Here is a 9,388-nt window from a genome sequence, read left to right as displayed (position 1 = left end):
AGAATTGCACGTTCTTCTGTTTTAAAGGCAGTTATTAAGTGGGTTGGTCTTGGGTGGGAGGAAATGCTAGGTCTTCAAGAAATAACCATATAGGTAACAGACATAACTGAAGTCAACATGATTACGTTTTCTCTTTGGATTGAAATAGAGACTTGTGTGATGAATTTTACACCAGAAATAGATTATGTGCCAGAGATACTGAATTAAAGGTTTTATTTGGGGGGGGGGGGAACGTTGAAATATAAGCAGAGGTTGTAATGCTTATGTACATAATGTAACGTTATATTATAAGATAGTCACAAACCCCACTGTATTATTCCAGCCTTCCCCCAACTGGATCTTTCCAGAAACATTGGACTTTGACTCCCATCAGCCCTTGCCAGCATGGCCAATGGTCAGGAATCTTGGGAGTTGTAGTCCAAAACATCTGGACGGCACCAGGTTGGGGACAGCTGCACTAGTTTAATCCAGCATAGACTGGGCATCTCTACACCAGCCTAAAATCCTGCATTTAATACGGGGCTTTCTGCTTCCGTTTTAAATGCATGATCACAACTGACTCCCTTTACATGTGCTTCCTTTCCCCCCTCCTCTTCCCCCGCTTCTCTCCCTATCTGAGTCTCCCATTATCTTTCATTGATCTCGCTCTTTGTCTTGCCACTTTAACTCTTTTCATGGAGGAAACTGAAGCAGAACACAACTGAGTAATTTGGTTAACTCATTATCTACGATCTATTTAAAAACAGAACAAAGGGCATTTCGTGCAGGAGACTCCTTGGAGGGTCAGAGCAGGGTCATGGCATCATGTAAAGTGCCCGCAAACTTCCGTGAAGGAGCAATCTCAATCACAGGATAAAAGTTCCGTGTGAAGGAGCCCTGTATCTACCTAGACAGATTAGATGATAAAATAAAATATGACATTTTTCTATCAATTTATTTGATTTACATCCCGCCCTTCTTCACAAAGAACTCAAGGCACAATACAACACACAAACATCATTAAAAGCATAACTCTAAAATTACAAATATATAATAAAATACAATAAAACCAGCAGTACGATCAACAGAAAAACAAACACAGCAGTTGCCTATACCCCAAAAGCTTGCACACACAAATATGTTTTTAACTGGCACCTAAATAACAGCTGTGTGTGGGACAGCCGAAGCTCTACCAGAAGGGAGTTCCATAGCAGGGGAGGGGTGCCACTACTGAGGAGATCTTGCCATGTGTGGTGGCCCCATGGGCCACACTCCACAAGCCAATAATACATATAAGTACATTAATATCTACTCTATTTAGTTTTAAACCATGTAATAACCACAGCTGGCGGGCCCAGTCCCGCTATAGCTTCTTTCAGATGTTAATCTAGGGTAGCCTTCCCCAACTTGGTGTCCTCCAGATGTCTTGGACTGCAAGTCTCATCATTCCCAGCCAGTATGGCCAAATGATGGGAGTTGCAGTCCAACACATTTGGAGGGCACTAGGTTGGGGAAGGCCGATCTAGGGCAAAATGAATGCATGTTGGTAGAGGGGGAGCAGCAGTATAGCAGAATCCTCTCCATACTATCTCTAGTTAATGGGAGCATGATCCTGATCACGTCACCCTTTCACATCAACAAGTAGAGATCTGAACAGCTAAAAAGCCATTATTGGCCTCATCCTGTGTGTGTTGACTCTCAGGTACGTGTTCATAGGAATAAAGCCTTAATTGGGAATGAAACAATTTTTATGAAACATATGAAGCTACCTAATCAGATCTTTAGTGCATTTAGCCCAGTACTAGCTACTCTGACAGACAGACGTTTTCCCAATCACCTGCTACCTAGCCCTTTTAAAAATAGAGGAGTGAACCCAGGACCTTTTGCATGGAAAACATCCCATACATATATGAATAGCAAACTCATTCTCCGAGTGTCGATCTTATGTAGCCAAAACAGCATCATCCATGCACAAGACGGAGGTATCAGGAGGCTTGGGGGAGCTCAAGTACATTAAATCATTGGGTGGGGGGACCATAAGTGAGGGGGAAATAACCCCCAAACTGCTCAATGAGGACTGTGCATGCTTAGGGCATGGAATGCTCAGTGAACACAGACTAAGCATGCTCAGTGGGCATGCAGTGGGCATGGAATGCTTAGTGAGTACAGACTGAGCATGCTCAGTGGGCACAGAATGCTCAGAGAGCATGGGCTGAGCATGCTCAGTGGGCATGGAATACTCAGTAGGCACAGACTGAGCATGCTCAATGGGCACAGAATGCTCAGTAAGCACTGAGCATGCTGAGAGGGCACGGAATGCTGACTGTTCGGGGGAAAGCTCTCTGGGTGACTTTGGGCCAGTCACTGACTCTCAGCTCAACCTACCTCACAGGGTTGTTGTTGTGAGGATAAAATGGAGAGGAGGAGGAAGATAATGTAAGCAGCCTTGGGTTCTTTGCAAGAGGAAAAAAGGTGGGATATAAATGCAATAGATAGATAGATAGATAGATAGATAGATAGATAGGGATGGGGGGAGGGGCAATGGAATGGGCTATCCGGGGAAAAAGGCATGGCTGACTAGCTTGATGGAGTCTTGAACAGGAGCACTCAACATTGCAGCATTTTGTTGCAGTCCCTCTGGTTCTCTGTCATTGAGCTATGGTCCTTTCCTGGAGGAGAAACATGTCCCAGGCAGGACTCGAACCCGGCTCACAGGACTGGAAATCTCACATGATGCCTTCACATAACTGGCGCTTAGTGGTGCAGCTTGGGCCAAAGTTCAGGGCCCCACAGCCCAGACAGCGGCAGATGAAGCGGACAGCAGCAAGAAGTCCTGATGTCGGCACTTGGGCCGGCCCGCCAGGGTTGATGCTGATCACCCCAACATCCTTTCTCATTTTAAAAAACATTTTATAGTCAGGCCATTGCCAGCTGGGCATGTACATGGTTACAGCTGCTCATTTTATTATTTCTACTTAAAAGTATAATATTCCTTTCAATAATAAAATGGTGCCAATTTTGAAATGAATGTGTTTAGCATCAAGACAGCAGGAGCAAACTCTGTCTTTTTTCCTGCAGTCATGATAGTGCCATGCTTTAAGCAAATATTAATCCAAAACTGCACATGCTCAGAGTATTATTATTATTATTATTATTATTACTACTACTACTACCAAGGTCGGCAAACTGTCTTTTATTTTTTGCTCTAACATTTCAGGAATATAGAAGCACTTGTAAAGCATGCAATGGAGCTGCTGGTGGTGGAGCCAGTACAAGAGAAAGATTAATTGTGTACTTCACAACTGAAGTAATATATATGTCTGTCTAAAGTGCCCCCACCCTGGTAAGACCATTATGCATCCTACAACTCATAGCATTCAACTCCTACAACTCCTCCCATGCTAGCTGGGGAATACTGGGAGTCGTAGGACTTATTTCTGTCTAAACATGGATAGGATTGCACCCTACGTCCAGGGTCTAAAATAACCTGGTTGCCCATTGCTGGCATCCACCATGAGAGTGGCTTCCTCAAAGCTAGAGAGCTAGTATGGTGTATAAAGAGTCAGTGGTTAGAGCGTTAGACTGGGACTCGGGAGATCTGGATTCTAGTCCTCACTTGGCCATGAAGCTCACTGGATGACTTTGGCCCGGTCACTGACATCTCAGCCTAATCCACCTCACAGGGTTGTGAGAATAAAATGGGGAGGAGGAGAACCATGAAAGCCACCTTGGGTTCCTTTCAAGAGGAAGAAAAGCAGGATATAAATGTAATAAATAAAAGTTGTGCGTCTCTATGGACTGGAGCACAGAACCTTCCTAGAGAAGCCAGCTTATCACTGCTTAAAGAATGGAATGTGTGAAACGGGACCAACATTTTGATTTTCCTCCTCACACCTCTCCATCTGTCTTGCTGTATTGCAGGCAACTGAACTGTGTCACACCTTCATCAGTGTCAGGCGCTATTTTTGCTTTCAGTAAATGAGGACAATCATATCCTTGAAACTTTCATGGGCTGTGAATTTTTGCATTTAAAGCAGGCTTTTGTAAAATGGCCACCTGCCATTTTAATCGGTGCGCCTGTGTTCCCACCCTCTGGAATGAACAGTCCTTCTTCATCAAATGGAGCATGACAATTTCACGATAACAAGTCTGAGGAGAGCCTTGGACAAAACAAACAGCTAAAGAAGGGAAACAGCTCAAGTTCCATTGCTTGGCTGTTTCCAGTCTTTCAATGCACCTGTACAGTTTTCCATAGGAAAGATTCTATGGACAAGGTTTTATGTGGGGATCTTTCCATGTGCTATGCATGCATACTCATGGGATAAATCTGATAATGAATCTCATGGATGATCTCCTTTTTGTATGAATATGTGAATGTCAGAATGGCAGTGTTTTCTTATTTATTTAGGGTTGAATTCAGATCAAGGGAGCAATCCTATGCATGTTGCTGGCTGTGGGATGCTGGGAGTTGTAGGAGTTTTTTCTGTCTAAACATGCATAGGATTGAACCCTTAGTCATATTTGGAGGAGATCCATTTAAATCCATGGGTCTTAAGTCACATGGATTGCAATGGGTTTACTCTAGGTATGACTAAATCTGGATCAGGTACTTAAAATACTTCCAGTTATCACTTTCTAGGCAGCACATAACAATTTATTAAAACAAACAAACCCCAAGTTCTGCACCTAGGAAAAAGAAACCAAATGCACAGTTACAAGATGGGGGATACATGGCTCAACAATACTATAAGCGAGAAGGATCTCGGAATTGTTGTAGATCACAAGCTGAATATAGCCAACAATGTGATGTGGCTGCAAAAAAGGCAAATGCTCTTTTGAGCTGCATTAATAGAAGCATAGCTTCCAAATCATGTGAAGTACTAGTTCCCCTCTACTCAACACTGGTTAGGCCTCATCTTGAGTACTGTGTCTGGGCACTGTACTTTAAGAAAGATGCAGACAAGCTGGAGAGGGTTCAGAGGAGGGCAACAAAGATGACCAGGAGACTGGAAACAAAGCCCTATGAGGAGAGATGGAAAGAACTGGGCAAGTTTAGCCTTGAGAAGACAAGACTGAGGGGAGATACGATAGCGTCCTTCAACTACTTGAAAGGTTGTCACAGAAAGGAAGGCCAGGATCTGTTCTCGATCATCCCAGAGTGCAAGACACGGAATCATGGGCTCAAATTACAGGAAGCCAGATTCTGGCTGAACATCAGGAACAACTTCCTGACTGTCAGAGCAATACGACAATGGAACCAATTCCCTAGGGAGGTGGTGGGCTCTCCCACCCTGGAGGCATCCAAGATGAGGCTGGACAGCCATCTGTCAGGGATGCTTTGACCTGGATTCCTGCATTGAGCAGAGGGTTGGACTTGATGGTCTTATAGGCCCCTTCCAACCCTTCTATTCTATGATTCAGCCTCATAAAATAAACAAGAATATATTAGTAATCCATACCATCAAATAAGCTGAAACAGCAGTAACACAAATCAAAATAACCTGACCTCACAATGTGCCACAAAATGTCCAGGGAGTGGTGCAGGTAGGTCATTTTAGACTCTAGACTTAATGATCAAGCCCTTCCCCCTGTTTAAATGGTAACGTGCATGATTTCACTTATTTCAAAAAGTGGAAAGCCTGATGACTACTGTGTTTGGGGGCCGTCCTGCTTGTTCTGTTGAGTGGGGCGCTGGGCACCTGCCCTAAAGTCCTACCCTTATGGCACCATTGTGCCTGGATAAACACAAACAGGACAGATTTTAGTTGGCGTTTAAAGGCAGACAAAGCTGGAGCCAGTGTAATGGGTATGGAGAGGGAATCCCGTAGGTGAGGCACTACAACAGAGACAGCTCTGCTTTGGGTAGATGCCCACCTTTACCTCTGAAGGGAGGTTCACAAAGGTCAGGTTGTCTTCAGAAAGTAGACATGCAAGTCAAGATAAGGACTGCTAAAGGTTTGTGTGGGATATATCCCTGACCACTGGCCACTCTGGCTGAGGCTTATGGGAGTTGCAGTCCAACAACATTTATATTTACTTATATTTATATCCCTCCTTTTTTCCTCCTTAAGGAACCCAAGGCAGCGTACCCAATCCTCCTCCTCTCCATTTTGTCCTCACAACAACAACCTTGTGAGGTAGGTTGGGCTGAGAGTCTGTGACTGGCCCAAAGTCACCCAGTGAGCTTCCATGGCTGAATAGGGACTAGAACCCGGACCTCCTGACTCCCAGTCCAACACTCTAACCATTACACCACACACTGGCTTCTTATATGAAGGGCCACAGTTTCCCTAGCCCTGCTCTCCTCCTCCATATCCAAACATCTTTATACTTCCAGCAACACAAAAGGTCTCTTCCTATTTTGTGACATTTTAGTTGGTCCTAAGGAAGGTATTGCTGACTGTGGATTTTGAAATGCATCCAGTGGAATGGGTTGATTTTCTAATATTCCTTTGTGATATCTGAGATCGTTTTACCTTCAGTAAACATTGACTTTACCTGTGACGGCAAAGCCCCTTCAAGAATGAATACAATAATTATAAGCTCCACATCTCTTGTGATCAAGAGAAAACATAATCTTACTGAGTAGAGCTGGGAGTCAATGTTTGTAGAGCAGCACTATTACTTTGGGAAGCTGAACTGGAGTTTTTTTAAACGTGGATTTGTCAACCATCAAAACTTTGTAAAGAAAACTTGCCCTTTAGAACTTGATGGCTATGTGGTAACATGTCTTCTCTCCCAAAGAATCCTGGGAATTATAGTTTGGTGAGGGATGCTGAGAATTCTCCATGCAAATTCCTTGCTTACATCATCCTGAACCGAGAGTGGGGGAGAAGAGGCACAACCCTTCCAGATATTTCTTTAGCTCAGCCTCCCTCAACCTGGTACCCTCCAGATGTTTTCGACTACAACTCCCAGCATTCCTGACCATTGGCCATGCTGGCAGGGGCTGATGGGAGTTGAAATCCAAAGCATCTTGAGGGCACTAGCAGTGCCGGCTCCAGGCTTTGGAAGGCCCTTGGGCAAGGCACCCTCCATGGGCCCCCTCCCTCAGGGAGTCTGCCTCCTCGCCACCATTGCCACCAGCTGCTATCGCTCCTCCTCCTCTTTCTCATCATTGCTACCACTTGCTTGCTTGACAGGCAGAGAGCCAGGGAGCAAGGAGGCGGGGCATCTGGTGCTCCCCCTTCCCACCACCACCTTCATCTGGGCCAGAGAGAGAGGAGGGTGAACAAGCAGGTTGCCATGGTGAAGAGGAGGAGCAAGTCCAGGGGGCTCTTGTCAGTGGGCCCCTGCTGGGTTGGGCACCTTGGCAGGTGCCCAACCATGCCTACCTTTGATGTGGGCTCTGGTGACGATAGCAAGGAGGAGCCATTGGAGCAGTAGCTGTTGCTGCCAAAGCCAGACAAGAAGGAAGGGTGGGGTGGGGTGGCGGCAGTGGTGGCAGCGGTATGGAGAAGCAAGTGCTGGTGCTACTAGAGCGAGTCTCTCAGTGGGCCCCTCCTTCAGTGAGCCTGCCTTCTCACCACCATCGTCACCAGCTGCTCCTCCTCCTCATCGCTGCTGCCACTGGCTTGCTTGACAGGGAGAGAGCCAGCGAGCAAGGAGGCCGTGGCATCTGCTGCTCCCCCTTCTCACCACCACCATTGTCTGGGCCAGAGTGAGAGGCAGGTAACTTGTGGCCCTCCAGGTGTGTTGGCCTGCAATTCCCATCCTCCTCCATCATTGGCTATGGTGGCTAGCGCGGATGAGAGCTGTAGGCCAAACATCTGAAGGGTCGCAAGTTGTCCACCTCTGTTGTAAAGCCTATGTGTGCTTGGCTTTAAAGCACACAGTTTGGGCTATGTGTAGCATGGGATGGCCCTGTAGTTTGTGTGCCTGTCTGTCCATGGCTGCATGTTCTGCTTGATCTGACTCAGCTGATATGCCGAGTCTGTTCCCATCAGATTCGTTGCCTAGAGCTCCTTGAGTTGGCTTGTTCTGCCAAGAGTTCCTGACCTTTTTGATCAGTGTAGAATTATAATTTTGCACAGCCCTACTTTGAAACTATATTCTCCAGACTGCTTCTGGCACTGGGCTCTAAGTAAGGATTATCAGGGGATGCCACTGATCACTGTCTTCTCTTTCTGTTAGAAAGTGCCCTGTGTGCTTTCACCCATTCTTTGCCCTGCATGTTGCTGGGCTTTCTTCCAAATAACTTTATCGTGCAATAAAAGATGAGTGTGTATGTTTTCTCAGGCAGAACAGCGGCTGATGGACATGCATGACAGCTGTCATCTTAACATCTCTTGCTGTGTTGAATTGATAGATGACGTCAGCTGGTACAGTTTGAGTAAACATGGCAAGCTTCCTTTTCTCAAAATAGATGTGTGCTTTAAACTGGGAGACATTTTATTTCTTTCTCTAATTTACAAAATGTATAAACCACTCTCTATCTTTAAAAAAAATCTTCAGTGATGAACAGTAAGGAAAAAAGAATCAAGATACAAAAGAATTTTTTTTTAAATCAAATTATACCAATGAAACCGTGGCTGGTCATTCAGGAAAAAGCTTGTTTAAATAAAAACATGTTTAACAGATTATGAAAACAAAGCAGCATTGGCGCCTTCTTGACATCAGCTGGGAGGGAATTCCACAGAGAGGGAGCCAGGACACAAAAAGCTCTACTCTGAGTGGATTCTAAAGGATCTCAGGTCCATGTAGAACCACCAGGAGCGCGTCATCTGATGACCTCAGTGACCAGGTGGGTTGATAAGGGAGAAGGCGCTCTCTAAAATGTCCTGGGAATGATGGGAGTTGTAGTCCAACATATCTGGAAGGCACCAGGTTGGGGAAGGCTGAGTTAGCATGTATTGCTTGCAGCATCAGTCACCTAAGGTGGCTTTTGCTGCTTATTATTAATATTAGTAGTAGTACTAGTAATATCCGGCCCTCCCCCAAGGAGCCTGGATTGGTGCCCACGAGGGATTATCAGAAATTTCCCCCAAATCCTGCCTCACAGGGTTATCTTAACAGCACAATCCTCTACATGTTTTTCCCCCCAGAAGTCCTATTGATTTCAGTGGGACTTTAACACTGCAGCCTTATAATGTCAACTGAGAAGCCCCATTGAGTTAATGGGATTTAGGCACATGAGTATAGAATTGCAGCCCTAAGCACCTATACCAGCCTTCCCCAATCTGCTGTTCTCTAGTTGTGTTGGATTACAACTCTCAGCATCCCCAGCTTGCTGGGAATGATGGGAGTTGGAGTCCAACACACCTGGTTAGGGAAGGTTGATCTATACCTATCTATATATTGCAGATGGGTGACTTATACACAGAAATAACATACAATTTGCCACTCAGAAATGATTCTCTGTTAAATAGTTATGCTCTCCCCCCTCCCCCTGCTGCCCCCCAAACTCTGG

Source organism: Heloderma suspectum, chromosome 4 (assembly GCF_057233095.1).
Source record: "Heloderma suspectum isolate Gila_16-S chromosome 4, 16-S_ref, whole genome shotgun sequence".
In the NCBI taxonomy this organism is placed as follows: domain Eukaryota; kingdom Metazoa; phylum Chordata; class Lepidosauria; order Squamata; family Helodermatidae; genus Heloderma; species Heloderma suspectum.
The sequence above is the reverse complement of the archived record's forward strand: the minus strand, read 5'-3'. Positions refer to the sequence as shown.